The sequence below is a fragment of the Tamandua tetradactyla genome, chromosome 9, assembly GCF_023851605.1.
Source record: "Tamandua tetradactyla isolate mTamTet1 chromosome 9, mTamTet1.pri, whole genome shotgun sequence".
Classification (NCBI taxonomy): Eukaryota; Metazoa; Chordata; class Mammalia; order Pilosa; family Myrmecophagidae; genus Tamandua; species Tamandua tetradactyla.
In genome coordinates this window covers 38211850-38228402 of record NC_135335.1, presented here as the reverse complement: position 1 = coordinate 38228402, position 16553 = coordinate 38211850, and the positions used below count along the sequence as shown (strand labels likewise).

Here is a 16553-nt window from a genome sequence, read left to right as displayed (position 1 = left end):
GAGGGAAAGAGCCTTGTCCAAGATCACACAGCAACTGAGTAAGACCAGGATTAGAACCTGTTGCCCTGGCTTCCCAGCTGTGTCTAAATGATGTGCTTCTGAGGGTCCCATCTGACAGCTCAGGGAGACCAGGAGCCCCGGCTCGTCAGATGGACTCTTCAGGGGAGGATCTGGGGCTTCTCTTAAATATTTATTACTCATTTCAACTTGGAGATAAAACCAGAGGGTTTTTTTGGTTTTGTACATAAACACTAAGAAATATCTATCCATCTGGGACTTCCTGAGTGGGCAGAGGTCACCCCTGCCTCCCTGGCCAGGGTCCTTTTCTAGAGGCTGTTCAAGAAAGGAGAAGCCTCATCTTCCTGTCACTGTCCAGGTGTGTCCTTGTCTCCTGAGTGAGCCTCAAGCCTGTTCCCCATACTCAGACCTCAGCAGAAATTTCTGTTTCTGATAAATGTGCATTAACTAGAGAAAAAGTTATTGGCCCCCATGTTATCTCCAAGATAAAAACTGTAACCCCAACTATAATTCAGCTCAATGAGCATTTCCCCCTGTTTGGAGAGGCACAAATTGCAGCCCTGGCTTTTAGGTGGGTGGATTTCTAAGCCAGGATTTGGGAAAAGTTCATAGATAAGTAGGCCTCCTGAGAGGCTGTGACAGGTATGGACAAAATCCCAGCAGCACCCCCAGAGGCCCCGTCAGGAAGGCACCTGGCCTGGCAAGGCTAGGCTGTCTTTAGGGTCCCGGGCCTCCCTCCAGGGTCTTACAACCCTCTCAAGTCATAGCATCTGAGAATCTCTCCAGCTGAGACTGTCAGATGAAGCTACTCTGACCCTAAAGAGTCAATAACTAGGTCATACACAGTTTCAGAGCCTAGCACAATGCCTGTCACCTAATGTTCTGGTTTACTAGCTGCCGGAATGCAACACACCAGAGACAGACTGACTTTTAATAAAAGGGGATTTATTTTGTTAATTCTTCAGAGGAAAGGCAACTAACTTTCCACTGAGGTTCTTTCTTACGTGGGAAGGCACAGGGTGATCTCTGCTGGTCTTCTCTCCAGGCCTCTGGGTTCCAACAACTTTCCCCAGGGTGATTCCTTTCTGCATCTCCAAAGGCCTGGGCTGAGCTGCGAGTGCTGAGATGATGTATGCTGAGCTGCTTGGGCTGTGCTACGTTGAGTCTCTCATTTAAGCACCAGCCAATTAAGTGAAACGTCATTCATTGCAGCAGGCACGCCTCTTAGCCGACTGCAGATGTAATCAGCAACAGATGAGGTTCACGTACCATTGGTTCATGTCCAATGGCTCAACAAAGCTAGGTACCTTCACCTGGCCAAGCTGACGACTGAATCTAACTACCACACCTAACCGTTGCTTGATAAACATCTGTGGAATGAATACATCCCAATTGTGTCTCAGCTCCCTGCAGAATGCCAGAGATATGGTCTAGAGGTCGATGCATGACTGAGTACCTACAGAGGGTGCAGCCTCCTGGAGGTGGGAGAGAAATAGATAAGTAATTGTAATTCAGAGCATCAGTGTAAAGCATTAATAGCTGAGAGAATCAGATCGTAAGAACTTGGAGATTCTAAGGAGTACAGACCTTTAGAATATAGCGTGTCAGAGCTGGGAGGCATCTTGGTTTTCTATCCAAATGCTATTTTACAATGTGGAAGTGAAGGTTCAGAGAGATTGCAGGGTTTGCCCAAAGCCTTCCCACTTGGAAGGATTAGAGCTGGGATTCAAACCCAGGCCCATCTTAAAGTCTGTGCTCAATACATTTTATTTCTAAGGAAGTAGCTGCAGTTTTAATTCCATGTATTCTTCCTCTCTCTCTAGACATGAATATATTTCAAACAACAATAAAACCCTCTCAGTTGTGTTATTAAGTGCTGAGGGGAGGTAGGATTGGAAATACTTGCTTTGTTCAGGAGGAAGCTTCCAGGCTGTCTGAACTTGATATCTTCTGGATGATAAAGAATTTCACTCTGGATAATTGAAACCTGGATAATTGAAATCAAGTGACCAGAACATGGAGACAGTTTTGTGATTTTTCTGTGTCCTTGTTTTATTCATCATTCAAGTTCATCTCACCTATCCCTGCCACCACCATCCCTCCCTGTCTCAGAGGGCTGAAACTAAGTCATTTTTGGCGATTTCTCCCTTCACCCATCCTCCAATTATTGACCAAGTTTATTTTTTAATCACTTTGGAAGATTCTCCACCCCACCCCTACCCATCCGTTTGCCCTCCTCTCTGTAGGTGCACCCACCCACTTACCCTTCTGTGCTCCTTTTCCTCTCCACCCAACCCTCAATCAACAAATATTGAGCCCTCAGCAGCTCTCTCGTCTCTTCAGAGTGAAAATTATTCTTAGAATTTCCATTTGGACAAACATATTTCTGATATGCAGAATGATACAAGTGAAATTCTATGAAATGATTTCAAATACACGCAGAGTGCTTCTGTTTTTATTCTATTTATCATGTTTGGCAGTGTTATGGTTTTGTGATATTTTCCTGCCACTTGCTATACATAATTTTTGACTGAAAAAACTGATCATTACTGCGTACCTTTCTGTTGTGGCTTTGCTGCTAGAACTCAGTCTAGTCCAGGGGTCAGCCAGCTACAGCCTGAGGGCCAAATCTACCCACTGCTTGTTTTTATCAATGACATTTTATTGAGACACAGCCACATCTGTTAGTTTATGTATTAGCTATGGCTGCTTTCCTGCAACTACAATGGCAGAGATGAATCATTTGTGTCAGAGACCATATAGCACCCAAAGCTGAAAATATTCACAGTCTGACCCCTTTCAGAAAAGTTTGCAGACCTCTGGTCTAAGCTAGTAAACTAATCCATGCAAACTATTTTCCGTTTAACAAGAAACTAACATCTAAATTGTTGTCAAAGTAGGAAACTTTTCAGACACTGAAACACTGTCCATAGTGATGTTTTGAGATGGAGAACTTTTCTGAAGGATTCTTAAAATCCGACCCCAGCCTTTGCAGCTCCACATGATACATCTTGTATCCACATGCTCACTCATTCATCCGGGAAGTACTTACTGTACCCCTACTGTAAGCCAGGCACTGGGCTGGGGCTGTTTTCAGTGACTAGTGAACCAGACCTCGGAGCTTACAGATGGGTGGGGAGTGGATAACACACGAGATGCAGAGTGCCGTGGAGGGGAGAATGAGCGAGGAGAATAAGGGAAGCCAGCCTCCTCAAAGCTGCATGTGAGAAGGATGAGAAGGGATTGGCCAGGGGAGCTGCACTCCGAATTTCTAAATGGAAAGGACAGGATGAACTCAGGAGGCCAAGGGAAGTCAGGGGGCTGGAGTCAATGGTTGAGAGAGATGGTAGAGTGAGACGAGGCAGGGGAATTGGCAGGGTTCAGAGGGTGGGCATGCTGAAGAGTTGGGGATTCAATTCTAAGTGCAGTGGAGAAGCGCTGGATGTTTTTAAGCTGGGATGACAGGGACCGATTTTCTTTTTTAAATGCTTGCTCTGGCTGCTTTGTGGCATGTGGATTGGTGAGGAGTGGAGCAGCTGGGGGAGACCTGCTCGCAGACACCTAGGGTGGTGGCAGGAGAATGGAGAGAAGGGGTCAGATTGGAGAAACGTTCTGGTGACATCCTTATTCTACAGGATTTGGGGGGAATAATCTTGCACCTGACCTGATACTGTGTAGGATCTGGGGGTCTTGCTGTACTCTGGCTTTGCATTGGGGGTGGGGGGTGGCCACCCCAGCCTCTCTATAGACGACTGCCCCTGTCATGCCCACCAGACTGTCTGTGTCCCCTCGTGCTGCCCCCTCACCCCTTTCCCAGCTGGCCCCCGTTCTCTGCTCTCTCCCCTGCCCAGTTCTTCCTTCTGTCCCTCACTTGGAGGATGATTTATGGATTTTTCCCCTCGTTTCCTGGTTTCCAGGAGCAGTGGTTGAGAGGGGAGGGCACTGCAGAAACAATTCTGGTCCCTTCCCCGCCTCCTTCTGTTGCCATTTTAAAGGAAGCTGCAGGATTAGCTGGGATTTTAAGAAGAATCGTGCCTTTTCACTGCTTTAGGGCTCTGTTTTTATTCTTTTCAGAGCTCCAGGACACCAAGGCAGGAAAAACACACAGGCACTCACACAGAAACAGCTGCAAATAGCCTTGAATTGGTTTTTTTCTTTCTTTCCCTCGCTTCGTTCACTGGCAAGCTGAAGGATTGGAGGTGGCACGAGGACTCAAGCAGAGCACCTCCCCTGGGTGGTAATCATGGTCCAGCAGACCCTTCCCGGGCGCCCTCCTGGCTCCGGGCCTTGGCCTTCACCTGAATCAGCCCATCCGTTCAACCCTGTGAGGTGGGGGCAGGTCCTGGACATGATGAGGAAACAAAGGCACAGAGAGCTTAAGCCACTTGCCCAAGAACACACAGCCCTAAGACTGTGGGATCATGATGCCATGGTCCGTCAGCCTGAGACTTAGCGAGTTGTGATGATCAGAGCGCACCAGGGTGGGAGTGGGGGTTTCACCCGGGCTGAGGGGTGGCCAGGCGAGCGTCCCCCCGCCCCCCCTCCGCCATCAGCCTGTGTCTTCCTGCTGCCCGCCGAGCCCCAAGGAGCCTCCTCCCCCCTCCCCCTCCACAGCCACCAAGGCGGGCTGCCCACAGGAGCCCCACACAGAAAATTTATTCTTCGGGAGCACCCTGCAAAGTGGCTAATGGAGTCAATGAGGCGTGAAGAAGGAGTGAAGGGGGCAGGGGGGGAAATAAAAGGGAAAGATGTGTGAAAGAGAAGGGAACAGGCCGGGAAAGAGAACTGGCCAGCACTGCCTCTGGACCCTGAAGCGCCCTTTGTTGCAGCCTGAAGCGAGCAGGAGAATGGCCCTTGGTGGCGGGCCCTCCCCGCGGGGCCGAGGCTGATGTCTGCATTCAGAGAGGAAACTAGAGCGTTCATGAGAGGCATGCAGAGAGCCCGCCCGCCCACGGCCCCCGGGGCGGCCCCCAGCCCTCTGCCGCTCCCCGGAGCCCAAAGACACCCGCCGCCGCCCCAGGGGGCTTCGAGTGGGCTCTGGGAGCGCCGGTCGTACCCCGTGGTTCAGGGAGAGCCGTAGATGGTGACATGAAGTCAGAAGCGTTTACGTCTTGATTCAGCCTTTTCTTTGGCCTTGAATGACAGGGCTTCACCTCTGGAGGGAACCCTGGCAGCTGAGGAAGGCTGGAGAGGAGGGAAGGCTTTGCGACTCAGTAATACTGTCTTTATTAAAGCACAAAGGCCTCCCAAAGTCCGAGCGATGGCTGGGGCGGGAGGGGCTCTGCAGGCAGGGTGGGTGCCGCTTGCCCTTTTACCCGGCAGCTCTGGGTGTCTGGCCCCTTCCTTACTCTGGGAAACGCGCACCCAGCCTTCAATATCGCCTTCCCAGGACAGTCGGTGGGATTGAGTGCAGTGCTGTGTGAAGACAAAACAGCAACCAGTTAGGTATTTATTGTGCGCCTATTGAATATTTGACCCAGTGCTAGGCACTATTGGGGGTGGTGTTTAAAAGGTTTCCTGGCTGTGTATCCCGCCTCCAGGGCTGGGGAGAGAAGGGGAAACCACAGGCAGTGGTGAAGGGGAGTGGAACGAGGAGGCGTTTGGAGTCATAAGTCCTGCACCACCACTTACCAGCTGTGAGATTTAGTACACAAGCCACCCTGTGTGACAGCTTGAGTCACGTCACCTCTCTGGGCCTCAGTTTCCCCTTCTGTCAAGGTCCGCCGGACGTATGCAGTGGTGGGTGCGGAGCAGAGCTGCTGCCCCTCGTGGAGACTGAGCCCAGCCTAGGAGTGGTCGAGTCAACGTGAGCCTGGCCACAGGGAGCATTGTCCTGGGAGAAAGGGGATTTGGGGCCAGCAGGTGCCAGGAGGCTCTGAGCAGATGCGCATGTGTGAGCCGGCCCTGAATGGAAGTGGTGGGGACAGCAAAGAGCACTGGTCCTGAGGAGTGTTTGGGGGAGCGGGGGGGAGATGGTGGAAGCACAGCTCAGCCCTGATGGGTCCTTGTGTTACCGAGACATCTCCTGCTGTTGGCCCAGAGGCCATTTGACAGCTTACTCTGGGTCAGAAAGGAATGACTTCTTCCAGGGTCCCCACTAGGTTCCCCCTTCCTCTCCATGCCCGCCATCACCCGTACCAGCAGCATCGGACGAGAGGAGCAGCACAGCTGGAGAACACTAGGAAGGCATGCATTTTCACGGAACGGGCGACCTCAGAATACATGGCGTGGCTAGTCAGGATGAACAGGCGGAAGCTCTCGGCATGGGCTGAAGTTGTGGTCCATAGGTGGGATCTCTTCTCCCCTGGGGATGCCTCAGCTCTGCCCTATGGCCTTCCAACCCATGGAATCAGGCCCACCAGATCATCTGGGGCAACCTCCCTTAAAGTCACCGAATCACGGACTTTAACCGCATCTGCAGAACACCTGCAGGGCAGCTGAGCATGTGGTTGGATACCAGACCGTCGCCTGCCAAGCTGATGCATTTCTAGTCTTCGCAGCTCTCTCGGATCAGGGCTGCTGCGGGCTACCCTGCCCCATGCCCTTCCCGACCCCATCTGTTTGGTCTGCCACTGCTGGACTCAGCTTCCTGAAAGATGCCTCTCATCCTGCAACGCCCCTCAGAAGCCTCCAGTAGCTCCCTATTACCCTCAGCATCAGTCTCTTTAAAAAAAAAATGCCCAAGCCATATTGTAAAAATGACTATTTCAAAATGAAAGAATAGTCCTCTCAAATCCCACCACCATAAATACTTCTTGTTTGTACATTGCCTTCTAATCCTGATCTATGTTTAACCACGGTTTGTGATGTAATTTAATAGTCTGCCTTTTTCATTTAACTGTCCATCATGAGCACTTCCCCACCCCCATTTTGCCCAACCGTGATTATTAAATTCCATTGAGTAAATACACGATGACATAATAAACTATTCTGTGACTGTCAGTCTCTTAGGATGTTTACAATTTTTCCACATCCTTGAAAACGCTTCAGTCAATATTTCATTCATGTGGAGATTATTCTGTGAGGAAAGTGATATGATGGTGTGAACCATCTGCCTAGAAAATCTTCATCCTCCTCGCTTCTCCAGCCAGGCCAGCCCTCCCTCACCGTCTCTCTCACGTGGGTCGGCTTGTTCCGGTCCCTGCCTGGATGTCTTTTCCCTCTCACCTCTGCTCATGGCTGAGGGCTCAGCTCAGGTCCTGTCTTGGCATCTGGGAAGTGTTAGGAGTAGATGGAGAAGATTGAAATCTTCCTCGCCCCAAACGCTCCTCCCCTCATCCTACTTCCCTGTCCTGTTCCCTTTACCGCCGGCCCCCACCCCCACCCCCACCCCACCCCCAGCCCAGACTGGCAGTAGCCGGCCCTCTTCCTCTGCCCACGTCACCTCCCCCAAATGCACACAGTCCAGCCTCCTCTCAAGGCGGCACCCCTAGGGCGCAGGACTGTGCTGCGGGAGCATTCAGCTCCCGGTACCTGCTGAAAAAGGCCACTGTGGCTCGGTCAGAGCTAACGTTTATGGAGTTGTCACCATGGCCAGGCACTGGCTAAGCGCTTTGCAGCATGTCTCCTTTAGTCTTCAGAGCAGCTCTCTGGGGTCCATGCTGTTATTCCCTGCCCTCCCCTCCCCCAGCTTTCATGAGGCCAACCAGTCACCTGGTCAGGTTCTCAGCCGGCAGTAGAAGTGCCCGGATTCTAACCCAGCCCCATCTGATTGCAGAGTCCTTGCTTTCGTGTCACTCTTTAGCCTGGTGCTCAAGGCCCTCTGAGTCCAGACTTAATGTATTTCTCATGTTACTGTATGCTTATATACGCATTTGTCCCATTAGGAAGTTAGTTCCTGGAAGGCAGGGTTTTTTTTTTGTTTGTTTGATTCCCCAGTGCCTAGCAATGAACCTGGTGATTAAATACCAAAGGGTGGATGGATGAGAGGATAGAAGGGTAAGTGAGTAAGTGGATGGGTGGACAAATAAGTGAGTGGTGGGTGGATGGGTGAGTGGATGAGTAAGTGGATAAGTGAGTGGGTTGAGTGGAGGAAGGTGGATGGATGGGTAGGCCAATCGGTGATTGGGTGAAGGGCTGGAAAGACATGGGTAGCTATATAGATAGACAGAAGGATCAACTAATCAGCAAATCCAGTCCTCTCACTTTACTGATGAGGTTGTGACTTGCTTCGGCTGACAGCTAAATAAAATACCTTCCATGGGTGCTCACAAGCATCCTGTGAAGTGGATACCAGTCATCCCATTTTGCAGATGTGACAAACTAAGACGATGAAGGTTTAAATCACATGCCAAAGTCAGTTACCAGTGGAAGAACTAGGATTCAGGTCCAGGTGTTAGGATTAATACTGGAGCCATGGATTCTCCATCTCTTGCTCCTTCATCCATTGTTTTTCTGCTGCAGCCTACTGTCTTTACTCTCGGGGAAGCCTTCCTCACTTCTCCCACTCTCATCATTCTCTGCCTCCCCTTAATTCCTCCAGTGGCTCTTCCTGCAGTAGCATCCAGAGTTGGCCTCTCCATGTCTCATGACTATTGGGCTTGTGAGCTCAGGGAGAATTTTACCCCATTAAATAAATATTTGTTCCTCATGTACTATGTATTATGCCCTGTACCAGGAACTGCAAATATAAACTCAAAACAAGTTTATAGACAACAGTGTGAGACAAGTAACAGGCAGTTACAAAATATCCCTGGAGAAGGGATAAGCAGGGGATACCTCATCTCCTCCCCATCTCCATCTCCAGAGGCTGGAGAAAAGGAGGCAGTGTCATCTACGTGGTAGGTGAAGTATGGAAGATTATCAATTACCTGAAGACAGGGGATTCCGGGGTTTCAAGGAAAAGCAACCATATGTACAATGGCCAAAAAGCTGGCTTGCTTCCTTCTTCTCTCCCCCTTTCTCTCCCTTCTTCCTTACATATGTTAAACATCCTTTGGACTGAGCATCCTTTGTCTGTCAGGGATGCTTAGAGCATGAATTTATTTGTCCTTAAAGAAATTCATGCATAGTAGGTGCTTTGAGTGGTCATCTGCTGATTGGTTCCTATGGTCAACAAGCAGGTGATCTAGGTAAAAATTCCACAGCATTTCCCAGCAGCTACACCATCAATCCCTCATCTCCTTCTCCCCCCCACCCCCCCCACAATGGCTAAGGAGACAGCAGAGGGAAAAGTCTGTCTTGCAGGAGAGGAATGATAAATGAGACAGGGTCCATAGAAATTGGGTATGACTAAGTGTGCAGCTTTGGTTGTAAGGCACCTGATGTGAGGACAGGAGCAAATGGACGGTGATCACAAGGAGATGGAGGGAAGCTGGGAAATGAGAGAGAAGGCCCAGATGCCAAAAAGCCAGAGAGTTCAAGGTCAGCCCGAGGTCAGAGTTCAGCCCCACCCCTGCTCCCCACTCCCCAACCACCCCACTCCCCATCTCTGCCTTCCACCCCACATGTTCCCACCATGTGTGAGACATTGATTGGACTTAGTCCTCTCCTTCCATTATTTAATTAAAACTTTATGACTGACTGTTGGGTACCTATTAGAAAACCCATTTTACAGATGAAGAAACTGAGGCCCAGAGAGGTAAGTAAAGATGTACAGGATCACATACCTAGCAGACGAGTCAGGATTTGAACTCAGATCTGCCCAGTTGGGTTCCAAAACCAAGGACCTTCCCCCTGGCTCAGACTCAGCCATCAATAAGTATTGGGTCCCTTCCTCACCTTGGTGAACATTTGCTCATTAACCAGACGAGTGCTTACTATATGCTGGGAGACACAAAAGGGGACAAGCAGAAGAGAGCCGAGTAATAAGGGTTCTGTCTCTGGAGCCAAGTGGACATGAATTGAATCCTGGCTCTGCCTCCAGGCTGATCTTAGGGATGGGCCTTTGCCTCTGAGATGTTTTCTCACCTTAATTTGAGACAGCAATAGCCTACTTCACTAGGTTAGTGTAGGATAAAGTGAGATGACACATGTAAATACAGCTTGTTCGACAGCAAGCATGCAAATGTTAGAATCACTGTTATTTTTATTTTATCACTTGTGATTTTTGTAAACCCATTCTCTGACTTAAATGAGTTCCAATCTAGTGAGGGAGTAGGTCTTGATTCAAATATGAAGATAATCAGCATAATGTTATTGTGTATGTTCATGGCCCAATAATGGTGCAGTCTGTGCTGCTGCAAAGTTTGAATGAGCAAGTTATTGTGGCCCAGGGTAGTCCAGGGAGCCTTCCTGAAAGAGGGGGATTTGAGCTTCACTTTGAGGGACAGCTGAGTACAGAGGCTGGAGCTGCGCCTTCCAGTGGAGGAGAGGTGGGGAAAGGGAGAGTTAATGGTGACTGTGGAAATTGGGAAGCAATAGGTTGAGCCGAATTTAGGGGTAGTGGGAACACAAGTGCCAGGCTAAGGTCCTGTGGGCAGTGGGGAGCCACTGAAGATTCTTGAGCAGGGATGTATTTTGAGAAAGTGGAGGTGACACCAACAGGTCTCACACTGTGCTGTATGTTGCTGAAGCAGCTGCCTTCCTTCCTGTTTGATAACCGTCCCCCCACCCCAACCATGTGTAATGAACAGGAACCACCTGTGAGAACATTGGAGCAGATGATAATTCATTCTTTCAGCCAGACAAGATTTTCCTCCTGAAGCACGTTATGTTGTGTCATGACTGTGATTGAGTGTCTTGATAATAATAGTCCCAACACCCAGTAAGCAAGTGTTTATTCTCTGCCAGTTCTGGTCCGGGATACTTTACAGCCACTCACAGACCCAACGCACTCTGTTTACAACAAGGATTTATAATACTGCCTTTACCCCTCGGATTAGAATTCACAAGTTGATGTCAGATCCTAGCTATGCTATAAAGGAAAGTGAAAAGGAAGCAAGTTATAATAAAATAATGAGTTTCAACATGTGAAGTTCAGGCGCACTAGAAAATAGAATGAAGCCATCAGGTGCTGGTGCCAACTTAGAATGAAGACGTTTGGATGTAAGAGGAGAGAGACAGTGTTGCATTGAATATTGTCAATACTTTTGCCTCATGTGTTGCATCTTGGCGTGAGAGGTAAACACATGTATTATTACAGAATCATCACGAACACAACACCCAGTTCCTGGCGCAGACTGATGCCAGGGCAGTGCATAGGGGACACAGATTCCAGGGGTAGCATTGCTGTTTGTCACGTGATGTTCCAAAATGATGAATGACATTTGTTAAAGAACTGAGTAAGAAAAGAGGACGTGCTTCCCGCAATTTACATGGTAATTGCATTTCTGGAAAATTCGGTTTATATTAAAATGCTATAAAAATGACTTCGAGGTTATATGCAAAGCAGAGTTAGATTCTAGGCTTTAATAGTTATAAACTGCGCCTCCCCCACCTCGGAATGTCTGGCAGGACATTTGGACATTGCAAGCAGGAAGATAGTTTTGTATTGTGCTTGGCAACATTCCTAGTCCTTGGTCATTAAATGCCACACCTCAATCTTTATGATGACCAGAAATGCCCCCACATATCTCCAAGTTGCCCCTTAGAGGACAGGACTGCCTTTGTGGCAACCAAAAATTTGAATTCTATCATTAGTCTTCAGAAGAATCCTTTGAAGTAGGTATTTTCATTCCCACTTTATAGATGTACACGTTGGAGCTGAGAGTGTCCTCTAAATGTGCAAGGTCACAGAGCTGGGACTGAAACCTGCTCTGATTTTTCTGCTTCTAACAGTGTGTCTGCATTTCCTGGAGCTGTCTGCCTTCAGGGGAAGGCAACAAGCATTTATTAAGCACTGACTGGGTAACAGGCATAAGTACTAGAGGCAAGAAGGCAAATACCCAAGACGTGGCTGGGAACTCATTTAAGTCAAAGAATGGTTTTACAAAAATCACAAGTGGTAAAATAAAAATGATAATATTAATACTAACATTTGCGTGTTTGCTTTAGAACAAGCTAGTATTTACATGTGTCATCTCAATCCTACACTAACCTAATGAGGTGAGCTATTATTGTTCCAAATTACAGTGAGAAAACAGCTCAGCATGTGTGATAGTCGAGAGAGAGAATGTGGCTCAGCAAAAGAAGGGAAAGAAGTTTAGAATGGGGAATGCCCGAGACAGAAGGGAGAGAGACAGTTGGACTTGTGGGTAAGGGCTAACCCTGGTTACACATGGAGAGCGGTGGAGAGTCACCGAAGGGCTCAGAGTGGAGGGTCGGTATGGCCAGGCTTTGTTTATAAAAGGGCTGCTCTGATTGCGGAGAGGGGATTGGGAGGAGTGAAGCTAGAGCCCTTATATGGGAATTCAAGCAGAAGAGGATGGCAGCTGAGAGATAGGTACAGGTAGATGGCTTTGAGAATTCTGCAAGCATTTGAACCAAGCCCTGGATAACTATGGAAGGGTTTGAATCAAGCTCAGAGGACTGAATATAAAGGGTCCCGAAAGAAATTCATTTGAGAAAAGATGTTTGGGTGGCTGACAGGGATGTCTGGAGCTTAGAGAGAGAAATTGTGGAATGGAGTCATCAGCATATATGTTAGAATTTCTTTATCTGGGATCCACAGATGCCTCCACAGGGCCTGTTTTAGTTTGTAAGCTGCTGGAATGTGATATTCCAGAACTGGAACGACTTTTAAAAAAGGAAATTTAATAAGTTGCAAGTTTACAATTTTAAGCCTATGAAAATATCGAAATGAAAGTATCCAGGGAAAGATACCTTAATTCAATAAGCCCAATGTGTCTGAAACACCTTGTCAGCTGGGAATTACATGGCTGGCATTTGTTTGTCCTTTGCTCCTGGGCTCCGTCCCTTTCAGCCTCTGTTCCTTGGGGGTTCCTCACTTTGCTTCTCTGGGGCTGGCTTTCAGCTCTTGGCTTCACTTGGCTCTTCACTTGTCACATCTCATGGTGACACCTGCTGGGCTCCAAACATCTCCAAACATCTGTTTCTGTTCTCCAAGTGTTGGCATCTGTGTCAGCTCTGCTCTGAAATTTCTGTTGGCTCTGTCTTTCTGACTCCCTCCAAGATGTTTCCTCTTTTAAAGGATTCCAGTAAACTAATCAAGGCCCACCTGGAATGGGTGGGGTTACATCTCCATCTAATCAAAAGGTCATATCCACAATTGGGCGCATCACATCCCGTGGCGATAATCTGATCAAAATCTCAAGGGATCCTGCTGGGTTGGTATGAGAAAGTGAAGGTGGTTAGCACACAGATGACTCCTAAAACCACAGGGTTAGCAGGGAATCCCAGGGGAGGGTGGAGAGACAGAATAGAAATGGGGTGGGGCAAACTCAGGGAGCAGCTTGGAAATCTGAAGAGAGCAGGCCCCCATCGTGAGGTCCTGATGAACTGATCTTTGTATCCCCTGAGCCCAGCACAATATCTAGCACATAGCAGATGCTCATGAAAGGTGGTTGATTGACTGAAAGAACGAGTGAACAAATGAACCTATAAAAGATACTTAAATTCGTGGGGAAAGGAAGCAGAAAACCAAAGATTCTAACATGGAGACAGATAAGAGGGACAATGTTTAATGCTGAAAAGATGGGGAAAAAGACAAAAACTAAGGAGCCGTAAGGTCTGACTTATAAGGGGGCCCTGGTGCCCTCCCTGTTGGCTGCTTGGCAGAGAGGCGAGTGGCAAAAGCCAGACTGCCATTGATTGAGGCAAGGAGGAGAGTATGGATTATCCTTTCAGGAGATGATTCTGTGTCACAAAGTGAAGGAAGGAGCATGTTACATTCAGCACAGGTGGCCTGGGAGGATACCAGGTTGTTCAGGCTCCTGAGAAAGGCTCCCAGAGAGCTCAAGTCCTTGGCCTGTGGGATGGACGGGTGGCAGAGAGTCTGCTTTGGAGAAGAGGTGATGCTCGTGGAATCCAGGCAGCCCCTTGGTCTTTCTGGCTGCAGTTGTTGTCCCTGAGTATTGTGTTGTCCTCTCCATGCCTCCCCACCACAGGCTGGTTTGAGAGTGTCGGAGAACACGGGATGGTGCGTATCACCCAGCAGCATCTCCCACCAGTAAATCCCTATCCGGGGAAGAACATGTGCTTTACTGGGGCCCCTGGTTGCCATGGTGATGCCGGCCTTCTAGTCCAAGAGAGATGGATGGGGTTTAAATCATTATTAGCCAAGGTACCGAGTGTGTTTTCCAGGCAGTAAATAATAGCTCCTAATACCGGGGTAAGCTTGGCTGGGCACCTCGTGGAATATTTATGTTGCTTGGGCCAGTTTGAGGATTTGTGTTCATTTCTGTGGTCTTTATGGTGGAACTATGTAAAAATCAACAGTGCTGACTCTCCAGCTAATCTTAATTCACCATGAAATAGGCTTAAACACTTGACTGGCCACTCCCCCGTGCAGTGTGGTGTTTGGATAGCCCATGGACAAGGATTTGAATTGGGGCTCCACCGTCCTAATGACAGCAGTTGCTACTAAAGCATTTTGTCTCTCTAGGCTCCCAGCTTTGTGGCCACCAGGCAAGGCTCATTTCTCTCCCTGGAGATGACTTTTCTCTGGCTAAGACTCTCTGCCTACTGCATGTCCTGAGCCGTGCTTGCTTTAAAGGAATGTGTTCCCACAGCACATCCTGAGACCAGGACCCTCTGGAACAATTGGGGCACCTTGTCTCCCCCTTCAAAGCCCAGCTCTTGGCAGACACCTCTGGCTGCACCACAGCCACCCTAAGCTGCCCACTGCAGCATTACTCTGCACGTCCCTGAACTTCCACTGAATGGTCCCGTGCGGATTCATGTCTGCAGCTAGGCTTATCTTAGGCACTCTTTGAGGGCCGGAACCCAGCTCATTCATCAACGGGCTTTCAGAGACCAGCACAGGGTCTGGCACACAGCCGGCTCAGTAAGTGGCTGGTGAATTGAATTACTTGGAAAGTTCTTTTTTTTCAGATGGAGAGGCTTAAATTATAGCATGGACTATTTACCTGGAAAACCTGTTGCTGGCATAGGATTATATCCTGTTTTGTTCCATTCATTCTTACAGCATTATTCATTCATCTGCTTTTTGTCATCTCTATAGGACAGAGTCCATGTCTTACTTACTTCTCCTTTTTCCTGAGTAGATTACAGCCTAGAAGGAGGGGCAGATGTGTAAACAGCTAACTATATTACAAGACAGAATGCAGTAATGGTCTAAATCAAAGGAGGAAGGAAATCTCCTCTTTATTAAGGGCTGGCATGTCAAATACTGTAACTGGGGCTGTAGAAAGAGTAACTCATTTAATTCCCACATTTGCCATGAGAGGCAGGGCCTATTCTCCACATTTCATGGATTAAGACCCCAAGGCTCAAATGGGTTGGGTTAATCTACTGCTTTATCATAGTCCCCGATTTACAAAAGAGACTGTCAAGACCTAGAAAGACAATAACTTACCCAAGGTCAGCCACACATATATAAAGTGCCAAAGCTGGGTTTGCATCTTGTTTTTCTGAGCTCAAGGCCATTCCCTGCACCTGTAAGCCACATTGCTACATTGTGTTGTGGGTTTATAGAAGGGATGCTTCGTTCTGCCAGGATGGCCTCCTGCTAGACTCCTAGAAGACGTCGTCATTGAACTGGTCCTGAAGGTTGGCAGGAATTAGATAGATAGAGAAAGGGGAAAGGACATTGTCAATGAAGAGCGAGGCTGTGCTGGTTTGAAGGGAAGTATGCCCCCTAAGAAAAGCCATGTTTTAATATGGATCCCATTTCTTAAAGGTAGAATAGTCTCTATTCAATGCTGTGTATTTGGAACTGTGATTGGATCATCTCCCTGGTTGATGAGATTTAGTTAAGAACGGTTGTTAAACTGGATTAGGGGATGACATGTCTCCACCCATCTGAGTGGGTCTTGATTAGTTTCTGAAGTCCTATAAAAGAGGAAACATTTTGGAGAATGAGAGACTCAGAGAGAGCAGAGAATGCTGTAGCACCACGAAGCAGAGAGTCCACCAGCCAGCGACCTTTGGAGATGAAGAAGGAAAACGCCTCCCGGGGAGCTTCACGAAATAGGAAGCCAGGAGAGAAAGCTAGCAGATGATGCCGTATTTGCCATGCGCCCTTCCAGCCGAGAGAGAAGCCCTGACTGCGTTCGCCATGTGCCTTTCCAGATGAGAGAGAAACCCTGAACTTCATCGGCCTTCTTGAACCAAGGTATCTTTCCCTGGATGCCTTTGATTGGACTTTTCTATAGACTTGTTTTAATTCTCGGCCTTAGAACTGTAAACTAGCAACTCATTAAATTCCCCTTGTTAAAAGCCATTCCGTTTCTGGTATATTGCATTCTAGCAGCTAGCAAACTAGAACAGAGGCAGAAGCAAAGGCTTGCAGGGTTTGTTCAGGGAACACGTAGGGAGATGAAGTGCACAGCGGTGCGGTGGTGAAGCTACAGGCTTCAGAGCCAAATGGATCTGTCTAGCCTCTATGTCTGGCTTTATGAGCAAACTATTCAACTTCTGCATGCTCAGTTTCCAGTTCTGTGAAATGGGAATAATACATTCTATCTTATAGAACTGGACTACATAAGAATAAAGATGATAAATATTAATCCCGT

At 48.2% G+C, this 16553-nt stretch overlaps 1 protein-coding gene across 1 annotated transcript in view; it reads left to right on the top strand.

Moving 5' to 3' along the window:
• The window catches only part of SLC6A11 (solute carrier family 6 member 11), a 141294-nt gene that overhangs the window by 31982 nt on the left and 92759 nt on the right, over window positions 1–16553 (top strand). The window lies entirely within an intron of this gene.